Raw genomic sequence first — 16,988 nt, forward strand, 5'->3', positions numbered from 1 at the left:
TTTTTTTTTTTTTTAATTTTAGTAGTAATTAAGAAAGTTTTCATGAGGTAAAGGTTGAAACATCAGTGTTCAATTAGCCTTTGGAGAACATTAAAGAATTTTCAGTATCTATTTACACCTGGTAGTTATGGAGCATTTCCTCAATTTTTAGGAATAGAATCAGAGAGTATAGCTATTTTATTATTATTATTATTTTTAAAGAATTTGTGTTTATACTTTCTTGAAGAAATTCTTGATCTTGGTACTTAGGGCCATGCAGCTGATTGGACATTTGCTTGTTGAAGTTCAAATGAAAACAAAATCTTGGCAAAAAGATTTTTGGAGTTATTCTGAGGTATTTCCCTAGAGCTTTTGTAAAGATTATAACAGTATAAATAAATTCTTGCATTAGTGAGAGCATAGTCCTAAAAATGCTTTCTTTTCCCCTGGTAATGTCAAAAGTAAGTAATTATGTTGGCAATATAAAAGAATTCTTGTGTGATAAGGAAATGTAACCATAATATAATTAAAAGTAAGGATTTCATGTGAAAATCCAAAATAGAATAGTGGATATTTGTCTTTCCTGAATTATAGAGTTTATTTTTAATCCCTCACACCTGTGCACAGGTAAACTTTCTTGCCTTTGCTCAGGCCATTTCTTCTCCTCGGGCTGCTTTTCTCCATTTTCTGCCTGGTACAACTCCTCCCTGATACTCCTGTAGCTCCATTTGTGTATTTATTATTTTACTGATCACTCCAGATAAAAATATTTACGTGTGTCTCCCAGGCAGCGTGAACTTTGATAATAGCAGTGGTGGCATCTCTTTTCTGTGGGCCTTTGTTCATCACTCATGAGAAGGGCTCTTGGCACTTGGCTCATGAGGATTACATAAACCAGTGTTAGTGCATCAAAAGGGCTCACTTTTAAAATCAAGATATAGTTGATTTACAATGCTGTGTTAATTTCTGCTGTATAGCAAAATGATTGAGTTATACATACGTATGCTTTCTTTTTCACATTCTTTTCCATTATGGTTTATCATAACATTGAATATAGTTCCCTGTGCTATACAATAGGACCTTGTTGTTTATCTGTGTTACATGTGATAGTGTGTCTGCCAATCCCCGACTCCCAGGCCATCCCACTCCTATCTACCTCCAGGCACCACAAGTCCATTCTCTGTCTGTGATTCTGTTCCTGTTGCAGAGAAGTTCATTTGTTTCATATTTTAGATTCCACATATAAGTGACATGATATTTGTCTTTCTCCTTCTGATTTACCTAATGTGATCATTTCTAAGTACATTTGTGTTGCTACAAAAGGCATTTCATTCTTTTTATGGTTGAGTGGTATTCCACTGTGTATTTTTACCACATCTTCTTTATCCATTCATCTTTTGATGGACATTTTGGTTGTTTTCATGTCTTGCCTGTTGTGAGTAGTGCTGCTCTCAATATGAAGGCTCATGTATCTTTTTAAATTATGTTTTTGTCTAGGAGTGGGATTTCGGGATCTTGTGGTAAGTCTATCTTTAGTTTTTGAGGGACTTTCTGTAGTGGCTGCACCAACTGACATCCCTGCCCACAGTGTAAGAGGGTTCTCTTTTCTCCACACCCTTTCCAGTGTATGTTATTTATAGACGTTTTAGTGATGGAGAATGGTTCACTTTTTAATATTTGCAGTAAGCACCAGCAAATTAAGCTTCTGAATTGCAGTTTTAAGTTTCAAAGATGATACAGGTCAATTTCCAATGTATTGTAGGGGTCTAAGAAAATATGTTCTAGAATATTGGAGCACATTAGGTTCTACTTCTGAATTAGAATCTGTAAACATTTTTTTGAACTTACTTTATATTTTAAAAAAATCAGAGAAGTGTTTTAGGTGAGAGAGAGAAGGAGGTATGATCCAAGTTGTAGTCTAGATACTGCTCATGTAAGGATGCAATATAATGGAGAAAGTGTCTCAGAGTTTAAGGCTCTAAAAGGTGTCATGAATCTGCCCTTAAGTCCAAGGGACCATAGTTGTCATTTGTCACTATGCACGTTCTGTGATGTTTTTATTTCATATTTCAAAAACTTTAAAGTAGAAAAATTCTATATTGTAATATAAAATAGAAGAAGACTGAAACTAGGGCAGTAGAATGAAGAATAAATGCTCAAAAGACATTAAAAGATGGAAGTGACATACCTCAACCTCAGCTACTGTTTGGATATGAGTTGTTGAGGGATTGAAAGGTAATTCTGGAATACTCCAGGTTCTTGATAGTGAGATGGTTGGATGGTGGGACAAGAACAACCAGATGGAATTCATTATCTTTCCACTGAAATTTAGCTGAGACTCATGTTTCCCTCTCATTCCCTGTTTGGGGCTGTTTTTGTTATATTGACATAGTTTGACATGAAGTTAATGTATAGAACCTGAAAGATTAGAGGGTGAATGTGGTGGTGAATATGAACTCAAACCTAGATAACCATGATATTACACAAATCTGGCTTCTCAAGTATGTTTTATCTGGCAGGCTCAATAGTGAGATGTCTATGTAAATGTATATTGAGTGACAATTCACTCTGAATGTTATGTGAGTTTGGGGAGCAATATGATATTAAGGTAATAATCTATATAAAATAGGCTATTTCCTGTAGTTAACTAAATTGATTGCCAAAGTTGAGAGTTCTTAAAGATTTACCAAACCAAGTACTTACTGAGGTGAGAATAATGCTATTACTAGTCATAATGTGTAATTTTGTAACAGTAATGCTTTTGAGCAAATAGAACTTAAGTGTCAGAAAATTGGTCTTTCCCTGGATGGTAAAAACATATTCTCCATAAATCACGGTATAATGCATATCCCTTTAGAATTATAATTCTATTCTACAAATAATAATTTACTGACAGTGAATATCTTGAGAAAGAATGAGGTGTTCACCAATATTACATTGGTGAATGTGGGGTGCGTGAACACAGGAAATCCAATGCGATAGGAGTGAAGCAGTTTCTGTGAGGATTCTGGACGATTGTCAAGAGGAAAGACTGATTATTTGGTACACCTGGAATGTTTAGTAATTTGGGATTTGGAAAAGTTCACACCTTAATCAAACCCTCTGAGTACTGACAAACCAAGAGTGATGTCATCTGCAAGTGTTTCCGAGGACTCTGCAGTTTATCCAATATCAGGCATCCAGAATTTTCTATGTTGTCAGATTTGCATTCTATGCTGTCCCCAAGGGTTATGCTGAAAGAGTCCTTCCATTATAACAATCTGGACAAACATCCAACCAAGTTTTATTTGTCCCAGATGTAAATCAGAATAAAAATTAATTTTTTTCTCTGCTTTTAGCAGATTACTCTGCTGTTCATTATTAATCAGGATAGAATTACAGTCTCCTACTCTTTTCCAGTGTTTTCCCTACTTGGAGGAGTGTATAATTTACCTATGTTGTAAAGACCCATAGGTTCACCTCCCGTAGTTTATCACACACTGTGCTTTACAAGGAAACTAGTATTATTTATTAAGCATGTGCTTAATATGTGCTAGTCACTGCTTGGCAGTAAAAACAATTATCTTGTTTAATTTTCCAAACAACCCTACGAATTGGGTATTACAATCTCCATTTTAGTAAAATAAAACCCAAAGCTCAGAGAAGTTGAGTGGCTTTCTAAAGGAAACAGCTAGTAGTCAAAGAACTGGTGCTTGACTTCCAAGCCTACCCCTTTATACCACAACACACAGTCGGTTCAGTTCAGGTCAGTTCAGTTCAGCCGCTCATTCGTGTCTACCTCCTCTAGCTAATTGCTGCAATGACCGGGCTTTTCAACACAGCTCTGAAGCTGCTCAAGTGGTTCATCACCTTTGTTACCCGCCCTGTGTCATCAGATCACAAATTTGCTTCCAAGATATCCACTGACATTTCCTGCATGGAGTAGTTCCTGATAGTTATGTGTGTTCAGTCCTTAACTCAGTTCTCTTTATCCTACAGTCAATGACCTCTCCCTTCACTGCTTCCACCTTTGTTATAGTCCCTTTTGATGTTTATATAAATATTTAATGCAAACTGAATAATGCTATCTGTGTCATAGGTTGGTGTGTAGACCAGTCTGAGTTAGCACCTGACCTGTAGGAAGATTTCATGTTGGGAACAGAAAATCATAGGAGACCCCACTCAGGGCAGTGGTTAGGGGCTCAGACTCAGGACAAAGATGCTCTATGCTCACATATGAGTTCTGCTACTTTGACAAATTTTTCAACCTTTCTGTAATGCCATATATTGGGAGTAATAGCAATACCTACCTGTTTATATGTTTGTTGTGAAGAGTGAATGAGGTGATAAATGTGAAGTGCTTAGAAAAGGAGCTTGTTCCAAAGTAAATGCCTTCTGTTAGTGTTTACCATTATCATCATCATCATTTATTGAAGGCTCATTTTGCATCAGGCTCTCTGCCATTGCAACTTATCTAACTTAATGTATATGTGGATTGGTATTATGATACCAACTTCACAGGGAGGAGAGAAGCTCAATAACTTGATTTGGGATCACATAGCTAAAAAGTGGCAGAGTAGAGGTTTGAATCCAAACAGTCTTAGTCTGGAATATGGTTTATTCATCTCTGTGATGTATCGTGGGGCAGTGCAGAAATCCCTAGCATGAGTGTCACGGAATGGGACACCTAGTGGGCTATGAACTACATCACCTTTTCCTTCTGGCACTCAGTACAGAAATGAAAGCAGTGAACTAGGTATCCTTTAGGATTGCAAGGCATCTTCCTGTTTGAACACTACAGTTTTGTGTTTGGAGCTTGGCCTCGACCATGTGAGATCTCTCTCTGTAGAGGGCTGCTGCTTCTACCAGTGTATTCCAGAAGCTCAATCCAAATAACTTGGCCTCAAAGACCTCCCAAAATACTGCAGTACCGATTGTCTACAGTGTCATTTAGCACAAGTGCTTATTAGTGGCAAAGCTTAAAAAGTTTTATTTCCAGTGAGTGTGAAATCATTATTAGATGAAATAGGTACCTCGAGCCACCTCTTCAAACATCCTCATCTTGCAGTTGATTGAACCAAAGTAGATGATAAAGTTGCCTGACCCAGCTTGAGCATCTCAACCATACTGGGAACTCCTCAGGAGCAGGGGTTGTATTCTATTCATATTTATAGCCATGGACCAGTGCCTGGTATGCAGTCAGCTTTCAATGTGTGTTTGTTAATTGTCAAACACATTTGAGTGTTTTATACAGACCACATGTATGAGATGATGGATGTCAAGTACCTGGTCCATGCTGGGCACACAATATGTCCTAGATAAATTGTAGCTAGCTATACTAGTGTTTTGGCCACCTCATGTGAAGAGTTGACTCGTTGGAAAAGACTCTGATGCTGGGAGGGATTGGGGGCAGGAGGAGAAGGGGACGACAGAGGATGAGATGGCTGGATGGCATCACTGATTCGATGGACGTGAGTCTCAGTGAACTCCGGGAGTTGGTGATGGACAGGGAGGCCTGGCATGCTGCGATTCATGGGGTCGAAAAGAGTCGGACACGACTGAGCGACTGATCTGATCTGATCTGATCTGATGCTAGTGTTTAACAGATCCTCTAACTTCTCTTTCTTTTCCACTCATTAAAATTACAAAGTCCAAACCATTGTATCTATGATTAAGAAGAGAATGTCCATTTGTTTAATAAAAACTAAAACAGAACTTACTTTGTAATGTTCCTGTATAATGTTAATAAAAATTCCTATGAGGTAGACACTACTATCATGCATATTTTATAAATGGGGACGAGGAGGTTCCAAGAAGTGCAATAACTTGTCCAAGGTCACACAGTCAGTGAGTGCTGAAGCTGAAATTGGGTCACAGGAGTCTGGCTTTTGAGCCTGCACTCTTAATCAGTACAATATGCTGCCCATTTTCCAAGTGCTATTTTTCATGAAGACAAATTGAATTTGTTCAGTGCAATGTCTAAAACATGATTTATTTACCCTAAAGTAAGATAAAGATCCACTGAGGGTCAGAGGAAGGCATTCTAATACTTGTAAATTGGACACAGTGTGAAACAGTAAAAGCCAGAGCGAATGGGCAGTGAGTTCCATAACTCAGAACACTGACACATCATCTGTTTGGAGAAGGGTTGAGGAGCCATGACCCAGTCAAACTAACTCAAGCAGAGGGGAGTGAGGATACACTTGCAGAGGGAACAGGACAGGGGCTGTCCTGGTGCGTGGGTGGGTCTCATGGCCATGGGACCCAGAGTACTCTTAAGAACCAACAGCAGTGTTGGGGATGCCCATCCTCTGATTTTAATGGACCACATGGCCTTGGTATTGCCCTGAAACTTTTGCTTCTGTTGGCAGGCCAGGATCCCTCTACCTTTGTGGGGCTACCAGTTACCTCCTGTGTTTATCCAAGCTTCCTGCTTCCTGGCATCTTCAACATGTGTGTGCCTTTGATCTTTTCTCTGTAATGACTTTCCCCTTCTGCTTCCACCTCCCCCCCCCCCTCCCCGCCGCTAGTCTCCTTCTGTTACCCACATGAAGTTCCAGAGAGGGAACTGCACTGGCTCAGCAGATTGTATACATCATGTTCTACTTGTTTATTGTGCATGGACCACATGAGATACCCCATCAGCTGTGGCCTGGGAGGGTAGAATCATTCAGTCAGTCCTGCTCATCAAGCAGCTGGGCCAGGACTTCCCTCCCATAAGGTCAGAAATTCACTTGAAAATCACACCTATACTTGATCTTCCATACACAGCGCTCTTTTTAAGCTTTTCTCTGATTTCTCAGATTTTCTCAGAAGTCCTCCCAGATAAACCTGACAACTCTTTTGTCTTTGCTGTACCTGGTGTCCTGCAGTGGGAAGACATACAGTACTGCATTATTTAATTTTCCTGTTTCCCCTACAGAGACGGTAACCTTAACCATTCACCTTTATAGTGACAGCATTCAACAACTTGCTTAGTATATAGTAGATATTTAGAATATTTATTGAATAAATGAATGTGAAAAATTTATGGATAGCCCGTCACTTTAAATTAGTATGTAAAGGGGGTTAATAGAGCTTTATATGGCTTTTAAAATGAAGTAAGAGTTGATTTATTAAGATAGACAGACCATAAATGAGATGAGTGCTTGAATTTGATTATGAAAAGGTATTTTTAATACAGACACTCCCTCCTGTGTATCAACTACCTGCTACATTTTAATTACACAAGTCAGGAGTGTGAAATAGACAAGAAGCAGGAGAAATCATCCTAGTTAATATACAGAATTGCTCAGGAAATGGGACAAAATGATTTTATTGGCTTTAGTTGTATCTTTCACTTAACATTGTTAATGAATGTATTGTGAATAGCAATTGCTTCAGCTCTGATGCCAGTGTCACTTGAGAACTTGGAAAGGCTTTTTATATTGAGAACACTGTGTTTCCATCTCTCAGGGCTCTGTCTCTGGAGGTTACTTTTTCATCCATTAGCTCAAATTCATCAAGCTGAAAAATGACCACAATGTTATTTTTAAGGTAGCATGAACATTGTAATGCAGAAAAACACAGGACAAAAATCCACTCTGTTCCGTGAAAGTCCTGGAATAGGGCTCTGTCATGTCCTATTTAGTTTGAAGCTTACTGTGTTTTATACCTTTTGCAAGAATGCAAATCCTCAAGGATGATTTTAGTCCTTGTAATTACTGCGAAATGCTATAAAACAAGCTTGTTACAAATTTGTACAGTTTATTGGGTGCTTTTGCTACAGTTCAATAGGTATTTCTTCAGCATATGGTGCAGCACTGTGGTTTTTCTGGTCATTAAAGATTATAATAAAGAAAATCCTGTACTTTAATAGAGTATAATTTACTAAGAAGAAAAAAACATGTGAAATTTTAATAAGTTCCCCTAAGTGACAGACTTTTTAAGGGAGTGTGAAAGAAGAAATTAGTCAAAGGTAGAAGGCCCTGGAAGGCTCCTTAGGTTGAGGCTTAAAGGATAGAGAAGGACCTTTTGAATGGTGTTGAAAGCAGAGAAGTCACTGTGACTGTAGCCTGGATGCAGGGATGTTAAACGCAGGTCACCTCGGATAGTGTAGTTCCTTCCAGTGCTGAGAGGCCAGGCCTCTGGAGAGAGGAGTGGGTGGGAAAGAGGCGAGCAGGCGCTGATGCTAGTCAAGTTCAACAGGATGCAAATTATAGATACTCTTGGGAGGTCAAACTGGGAAACTTGAGTTCCAATTATAAACAAATCACTGTGCAACATTAACTTATTATTTGGATAATATTTCTGACCTTTCCCACTTATTATCATCTTCATACACTCAAAATTCACTTTATTTGTGATTCTAGAATTGAGAAAAAGAATGTCAGAAAAATCTCTCTGAATTTCTGTCTTCTTCCATCACATATAGCTGCTCACAGAAGGAATTTTTAGTTCTTTTTTGGTCATGCAGCTGTGAACTCTGAATGACTCTCAGAAATCAGAAATTGCAACCACATTATGGAGATCTCTCCACTCTTACTGAGGCATTAAGCAATCATAGGAGAGAAGTTCTGAATCCCAAGATGCATTTTACCACTGTGAACTCAAAGACCAATCCTTCCACAGAAGAAAGGTTATTCAGAGCTTCCCCAGTGGCTCGGTGGTAAAGAATTCACCTGCAATGCAGGAGATATGGAGATGTGAGTTCGATCCCTAGGTCAGGAAGATCCCCTGGAGGAGGAACTGGCAACTTACTCCAGTAATCTTCCCCAGAAAATCTCATGAATAGAGGAGCCTGGTGGGCTGCAGTCCATGGGGTCACAAAAGAGTCGGACACGGCTGTGAGACTAAATAGCAACAAGAAAGAGACGCAGCAGTGAATATGAAATTTCAGGTCACTTGAACTGTTTGTGTCACTAGTTAGAATCTCTAACCTCAGAATGGCTTCGTAAATACTTTGTCTCAAAATGCATTGTCCAATATGGTATTAAAATTAAGTCACAGGAAAAATTCAGTTCCTGAGTCACGTGAGCTACATTTCACATAAGTTAATGGCTACATGGGGTGAGTAGCCCCCATCCTCACCAGAAAGAAAGAAAAGAAGGAAAGTGCCAGTCCAGGTTCAATGCACGATACTGGATGCTTGGGGCTAGTGCACTGGGACGACCCAGAGGGATGGTATGGGGAGGGAGGAGGGAGGAGGGTTCAGGATGGGGAACACATGTATACCTGTGATGGATTCATTTTGATATTTGGCAAAACTAATACAATTATGTAAAGTTTAAAAATAAAGTAAAATTTAAAAATAAATAAAAAAAAAAGAGGGAAAGTGAAGCCACTCAGTCATGTCCAGCTCTTTGCAACCCCATGGACTATATCCTGCCAGGCTCCTCTGTCCATGGGATTTTCCAGGCAAGAATACTGGAGTGGGTTGCCATTCCCTTCTCCAGGGGATCTTCCCAACCCAGGGATCAAACCAAGGTCTCCCGCACTACAGACTACATTCTGTAGTCTGAGGTGCAGAATGCAGAATGCAGACTACATTCTGAGCCACCAGGGAAGCGAGCCATCCTCACCAGAGCAGATAGAAAACATTTCCACTAATGCAGGAAGGTCTCTGTTATAAAACAGGTCTAAAATCTGTGAGCCTTCTTCTCAGACAGCTCATGGAAAGCATGTAAAGTGAACGTGGAAACAGATTTTTCATTTCCTTCCATATAACAATTGGTGGCTTTCCTTTCTGTGCCCTAGACAGTTTTTAAGGCCTGGCATGCTCACTCGTGTCCAACTCTTTGCCACCCTTTGGACTGTAGCCCATCAGGCTTCTCTATCCATGGGATTTCTCAGGCAAGAATACTGGAGTGGGTTGCCATTTCCCTCTCCAGGGGATCTTCCCGACCGAGGCCTGGAGTCACAGGCTTAAGGTAGGAAAGTAAACAAACAAACAAAACCCTCAATTTAACCAAAGGTAGAGAAGCAAGGCTTCCCTGGAGGGTCAGCTGCTCAAGAATTTGCTTGCAATGCAGGAGACCGTTGTTCGATCCCTGAGTCGGGAAGATCCCCTGGAGAAGGAAATGTCAACCCACTCCAGTATGCTTGCTGGGAGAATTCCATGGACAGAGGAGCCTGGCTGGCTACAGTGCATGGGATCACAGAGTTGGACACGACTGAGCGACTTCACTCACTCATTCCAGAGAAGGAAGATTCCAATCTGTTGAACAGATGCCCCAAATAACTACATTTATAGCAGCTTGCTCCTTTTCCTCACACCCAATCTCTGCTACTCCCCTCCTTTCAGTATTCCTGATTGGGTAGGTAGTGAGACTGGGATAGAGGACCTTTTGTGGGTAAAGAGCTATACTGAGTGGGGGAGTCACCGGGACCACTTTTGTGTCTTACTTTCTGAACCTGTAGAATATGAAGTTTGACCAAATGATATATAAGGTCTACTGTAGCTCATATAATTTCTAATTAAGGGATCCTCCCATATTGTCAGTCAGAATGAGAGAGACTGAGTCACTTTTTCCTCTAAAAGTGTATGTGTTTGCGTATGCTCCCACTATATTTAGACAAAAATCCAAGATGCTCAATGCCAGGAAATATTTCTAATGCACTGTTGTTATTTTTTTTAATCTTTAACCTTAACCCATTTCATTATTTAATGAATAATTAGTCTCTTATTTATTGTTTTGCAGCAAACCACCCCAAAACTTAGTGGCTGAATACAAGAAAAATTGTTTATTTTGCTCAGGACTCTCCATTTGGGGTAGACCTCAGTGGGACTTCAGTCTGGCCTCTGATGTCTAGGACTTTAGCTGAGGAGACTCCATGACTGGTGTTGATTCTACAGTTAGGACTGTAACCATCTGGAGGTATGCTTGTATTTGTGGGTAGTTGATGGTGACTAAGAGCCGGAACCTCTGTAAGCCAGAACACCTACACACGGCCCCTCCATGTAGGCTCACGTGGGCTTCCTGTCCTCACGGTAGCTGGGTTCCAGGATGTGTGTCCCACTTAAATGAGGTAGAAGTGCCTAATGCTGTTATGACCTAGACTCAGAAGTCAGGTAGCATCGCTACTTCACTCTGTTTGTGAAGGCAGACACAAAATCCTGCCAGAATTCAAGGGGAAGGCACACAGAATCCCGTCTACATGGGGGAGTTGCAAGGTTCTAGAGGAACTTATAGGATGGGAAATTGTTGTGGATTGAATGGTATCCTCTAAAACATAGGTCATCATCTTAATCCCTGGAACTTTGTATTACCTTATTTAGTCTTATCTAGGTTAAGGATCTTGAGATGAGGATTTCTACTCAAACCCACAATCCAGTGACAGGGATCTTTATAAGAGTAAGGCAGAGAAAGATTTGACACAGACAGAAGTGAAGCAGACTGTATGACCAGAGAGGCAGGGTTTGGAGTGATGAAACTACAACAGATGCCCACAGACTCTGGAAGATGGAAAAGGCAAAGAAGGAATTCCTCTCTAGAGCCTCCAGAGGCAGTGGAGCCCGCCTGACACCTTGATTTCAAACTTCCGGCCTCCAGAAATATTATGGAATGAATGTCTTTTATTTTAACCTGTCAATTTGTGATCACCTGTGTGGTGGCTGTAGGAGATAGGGTTCTGGCCACCTTTGGGAAGTACAGATGGTCCCAAACTTAGGATGCTTTGAATTATAATTTTTCAACTTTATGTTGTAAGAGTTGTGTGAATTCAGTAGATCCAGTTTTAAATTGTAATTCTTTCCCAAGCTAGAGATGGGTGGTATGGCCCTGCCTCTGGGGTGCAGCAGCTTCTAGCTCCCAGTCAACCATGCCCTCACAAGGATAAATGACTGGTACACTATGACCTATGCTGCTTTTCCCTTTTAGTGCAGCATCTAGTAAGTTACATGATGTATCGCATACTCTATTATAAAATAGGTCTTGGGTTAGATGATTGTGCCCCACTGTAGGCTGCTGTCAATGTTCTGAGCATATTTAAGGTTGGAGAGCCTAAGCTGTGATTTTCAGTAGATTAAGTATATTAATTGTATCTTGTATCATTTTTTTAATGGCTTCAGATCAGATCAGATCAGTCGCTCAGTTGTGTCCGACTCTTTGCGACCCCATGAATCTCAGCATGCCAGGCCTCCCTGTCCATCACCAACTCCCGGAGTTCACTGAGACTCAAAGCAGTATATATATGGTGGCATGTGGGATCCTAGTTCCCCAGCCAGGGATCGAGTCTACACTCCCTGCACTGAAAGTCAGTGTCTTAACCACTGGATCACCAGGGAAGTCCCAAATGCATTTTTGACTTATCTTATTTGCAACAGATAGTGAGCTTTTCAAAATTTGACCCTATTGTAAGTCCAGGAAGATCTGTACAGTCTGGCACACCACCGCCACCACCACCAAGAACAACTGCCATTGACTATGCCACACCACACCTTGCATTGAGCTCAGTGCTAGGGGCCTACCTGAGTTCTCTCTTTTTCCTCGCAGTAACACTGTGAGGGGTGTGCTATTATCTCCCCTTCAACTATAAGAAAACTAAAGCTCAGAGCTTGCTTAACCTGCTTTCTTACCACCTTTTTCAGCTAGTAAGTAAAAGTAGTAGTTTGAATGTCTATTACATACTACATATAAAAGGGCATACTATCTGTACATATACATATATCTGTGCAAGTATGTTGAACTTGAAAGTTTATGCTTTTAACTTTTTCAGAAATCTTTGCTGTCAAAAAATAGATATGTCATAACTAGTAATGTGTTTACTGGCAGAATCTTCAATGGCACTGATGGTCACCATTGTATCTAGGAGTAATAAGGAGTACACATTTTAAAATTACTTCAAAACTGTTTCAGTCATTGACTACTTCAGGCAGTTTTAGCTTCAGGAATATTTTAAGGAGTCGCTAGCTACAGAAGCAGTACCTGTGTTATAAGAATCATGGTTTAGTTGCCTTTTGAATTACTTTTCTGCCTTCACTAAGCCACATGTGAATCATCTAACTAAATAAGGAGTTGCTTTGTTAAAAATGGAGTTAAAGCATAGAAAAAATTCTCAGGAGTATAGCCTTTATATTTAATGGTGAAACCTTCTAACTGGAATACCTGTATAGCTGAAAGTATGCATATTTGCCGGCTTTTAATTATTGGTCAGCTTTATTAAGTGTAAAAACTTATTGGCATCTCATAACACTTGGTTGGCTAATAGTAGATGCTGTATCGTCACAGGATGAGTTAGCGAGTGGAACTTGAGGACAATTTAAGCCTTTTTCAGTGGAAAACAATAGAGAACTGCATCATTTCATAGCCACTTACTAAGGACCTAGTGTGATGGAGTCCCAATGTGTTGCTCTTCCCTACAAACACACACACACATACACACACACAGGTTTTAAAAATCTATAAAATTGTTACTATTGCAATTTTATGTAATAGTCATCACTGTATTTCAGCAAGTGTTTTTAAGTGACTACTACTTACCAAGGGACACAGTAAGAGAAAACAGCTCCATTCAATCCTCATAACCACTGTTATGTTTGTAAAAGTTCTTGACTCCTTAGAACTTTGGTTCATGTTTGTTGCATTACCTGAGTCTCTACCAGCATCCCCATGGGAGAGACATAGCAGGGATAATGTAATTTTACCCTTTTGTTTTATTTATTTATCTATCTATTTACTTTACAATATTGTATTGGTTTCGCCATACATTGACATGAATCTGCCACGGGTGTACACGTGTTCCCCATCCTGAACCTCCCTCCCACCTCCCTCCCCATCCCATCCCTCTGGGTCATCCCAGTGCACCAGCCCCGAGCATCCTGTATCATGCATTGAACCTGGACTGGCGATTCGTTTCACATATGATAATATACATGGTTCAATGTCATTCTCCCAAATCATCCCCCCCTTGCTGTCTCCCACAGAGTCCAAAAGACTGTTCTATACATCTGTGTCTCTTTTGCTGTCTCGCATACAAGGTTATCGTTACCATCTTTCTAAATTCCATATATATGTGTTAGTATACTGTATTGGTGTTTTTCTTTCTGGCTTGCTTCACTCTGTATAATAGGCTCCAGTTTCATCCACCTCGTTAGAACTGATGAAGGGACAACTAGGGATCAGTGATTTGCATAAGGTCTCATGCCTAATAACTACTACAATCAACCTTCCAACTTTAGAGTAAACAAGAGTGAACAGTGAGTTGTGGAGCTTTGCCTTTTGCAAACTCAGGCAAGTCTTGAGTCAGTGTCTATGGGATGTTTGGTAAAAGACTCGGTACATTCTCATTCCTTAGCTAGCCATTGTATCTGGGTTGGCCAATGGCAGAGAGTTTTGATCATTAACACGCTGTCTGTAGTTGGCCATATTAAGTAAGTTTGTTGTCTCTCTCTGAAATTTCTCTTAATTCTAAGTCTTAAAAAAAAAAAAAAAAAAAAAAACAGTTCTCTTTCTAAAAATCCAAAGATAGAAGGAAATGATCCTTTGGGTCACTTGGTCACTCATTGACTTAAACCAACTTCATGTCATAATAGGTGGTTGCTGTTTTGGAAGTGAATGCTTTTGGTTCACATGAGCAAATTTTTATTTTCTTAATTGAAACCTGCCTTGCGGTTCTTGGCAAGGAGGTTCCCATGAGAGCAGGGATAATTTGCACGTTGTACATTCACTGGTGGAGAATTTCTGATTTTTGTGATTTTCTTTGAAAAATAATTTCCAGGTCCCAATTAAGTGACTGGTTTCTATTGAAATCTTCAACTGTACGAATCTCTTGTCAGTCTAGTTACCAACTGTGACAACCTAATGAATAAGTAACATTTACTCAACAAATGTTTATGGAACTCTTCATGTGGGTGAAGCGCTGTACTAGGTGCTGGAGGTACAACAGTGAACAGAAGTAAATGGGGGCCTTCCTCAGAGAGAGTTTGCTGTCTAACAGGAGAGACTTGATCATATGATCGAACAAATAAATGTAGAAATGCCACCAGAATGAGTGGATGCTGCAAGAACGTACAGAGGGGATGAAAGTGAAAGTGAAGTCACTCAGTCGTGGCCGACTCTTTGTGACCCCATGGACTGTAGCCTGCCAGGCTCCTCCGTCCATGGGATTTTCCAGGCAAGAATACTGGAGTGGGTTGCCATTTCCTTCTCCAGGAGATCTTCCTAACCCAGGGATTGAACCCGGGTCTCCCGTGTTGTAGTCAGATGCTTTACCAGTCAGGGAGGAGGTTTCTAAGACAAGACAGTTGTATAAATGCTAAAAATGAAATTGAAGAGTGGAGTAAGAGGTGATGGCAATCTAGTATGTGGATCCCTTGAACCTCTGATACAGTGTCTCCACTGGGAGAGGAGTTGGGCAGTGGGGAGAGGTGGGATGATGAGGCAGATGGGAGAGGACAGTAGAAGGTGACTTTGCTTTTCTATACTATTTTCTAGTGACATTTTGCAAGGAGAATGTATTTAGGTAATACTTGTGAGATTCAAAAAAGTAAAAATAATGAGCTAAAATGAAAAAGAGAAGAAAATCATAAAAAACAAGTAAGAATGTGTCATCATAGTTGCTTTCTTTAAGGACCACTTGGCTGCATTGTGGTTGAATTGGGGACCTCATCTGTAAGGATAAATACAGACTGTAATTCCTCACACTTAATACAAATACTTTCTGTATTAGAAAAAGGGAGTTTATTTAGAACAAGTCTTTTGCTTTTTTCATTGCTGCAAACAGAATTTGGCCACTCATAGGTACATTAACTCCTGTATTTGCATATAGATTATTGCCATCAGTAGGGTGATGTGTACTGAGAGCTTATTCTGTGCTGGGCATGATACTGAGCACTTCACATGGGGTATATTATTTCATCCCTAGAAGACGGGTCCTTTAACTCTCTCCCTTTCCCAAATGAGTGACCTGAGGCTTCAAAAAGTGGTCAAGTTATTTTTCACCTGGTTTCAGTAAATGACAGATCTGGGATATGAAGGGAAATTTGAGCCCCAAACTCCTAACAATTGCATTGTACACCCTTCCTTGGTACTCTCCAGGCTGAGAGATCACTGTCTGTTCCTCAGAGCCTCCAGTCCCCATTCTCGTGGCGTAAGTGGGATGGCTCCAAGAGTCAGCAGCAAGGCCTCATGAAGGAGCCCTTGACAATGTGTATGTGTGTGTGTGAGCAGTATATATACTGCTGATGGTCTGCAGTATACCTACTCTGATTTTATTTTATTTTATTTTTATGTTTCAGCTGATTTTTTTAATTTTTTTAATATAAATGTATTTATTTTAATTGGAGGTTAATTACTTTACAATATTGTATTGGTTTTGCCATATATCAACATGAATCTGCCACAGGTATACATGTGTTCCCCACCTACTCTGATTTTAGATCCTTCTAAGTGTCCACACATTCAGATGAATACTTTTTACTCCCACCTGGCAGTGTGCTTCCTACACAATATATGGAGAAATTCTCTTTGGTGTTTTCTAATGGACCTTATTCCCTTCTTTCATATTGTACAAATCACATACTGAGATTTAAGAGGTTCAGAGGCCTCACATCAGCAGGCTTAAATATGTAGGAGTAAATCCTTCCAGGCTAGACTGCCCTGCTTCCTCGCTCATTTTCCATCATGCTGTCATTGTCCAGAGTTGCTATGAAGTCAGGCTGCCAGTTGATGCGTTGGAAGGATCCTGATGTGTGAAAAACATGATGTTAGAGAAGTGGGAGTTGTGGTTTACAGGTTCTTGAGAAAACAGACCTGGGTTCAAACCTCAGCTCTGCTACTGGTGAGCCAGGTGACTGATATTGGACAAGAAGCTTAACTTCTTTGAGCTTCTCATTACTTGTTTGTAGTAATGCGATTCAGGAGTTGTGTTAGAGATTGGAGTGAACCAGAACATAGAGTGTGGTAGATACCCAGCGAATGCTTACTATTATTATTGTCAACTTGGACACTTAGAGAAGCACCTTACAAAGAGGAAAAGAGGATTGAGTTGCAGAAATTCAGCACAGATTCATAAGCTCACTTGTAAAGAAATGACTAATGGAGTCTTAAAAG

The 16,988-nt window shown here is 40.1% G+C and overlaps 1 protein-coding gene across 1 annotated transcript in view; it reads left to right on the forward strand.

Annotated features, from left to right (window-relative positions):
• Positions 1-16,988, forward strand: part of SGCD (sarcoglycan, delta (35kDa dystrophin-associated glycoprotein)) — a 448,681-nt gene that overhangs the window by 28,007 nt on the left and 403,686 nt on the right. The window lies entirely within an intron of this gene.

The sequence above is a fragment of the Bison bison genome, unplaced genomic scaffold (assembly GCF_000754665.1).
Source record: "Bison bison bison isolate TAMUID 2011002044 unplaced genomic scaffold, Bison_UMD1.0 scf7180017864505, whole genome shotgun sequence".
In the NCBI taxonomy this organism is placed as follows: domain Eukaryota; kingdom Metazoa; phylum Chordata; class Mammalia; order Artiodactyla; family Bovidae; genus Bison; species Bison bison.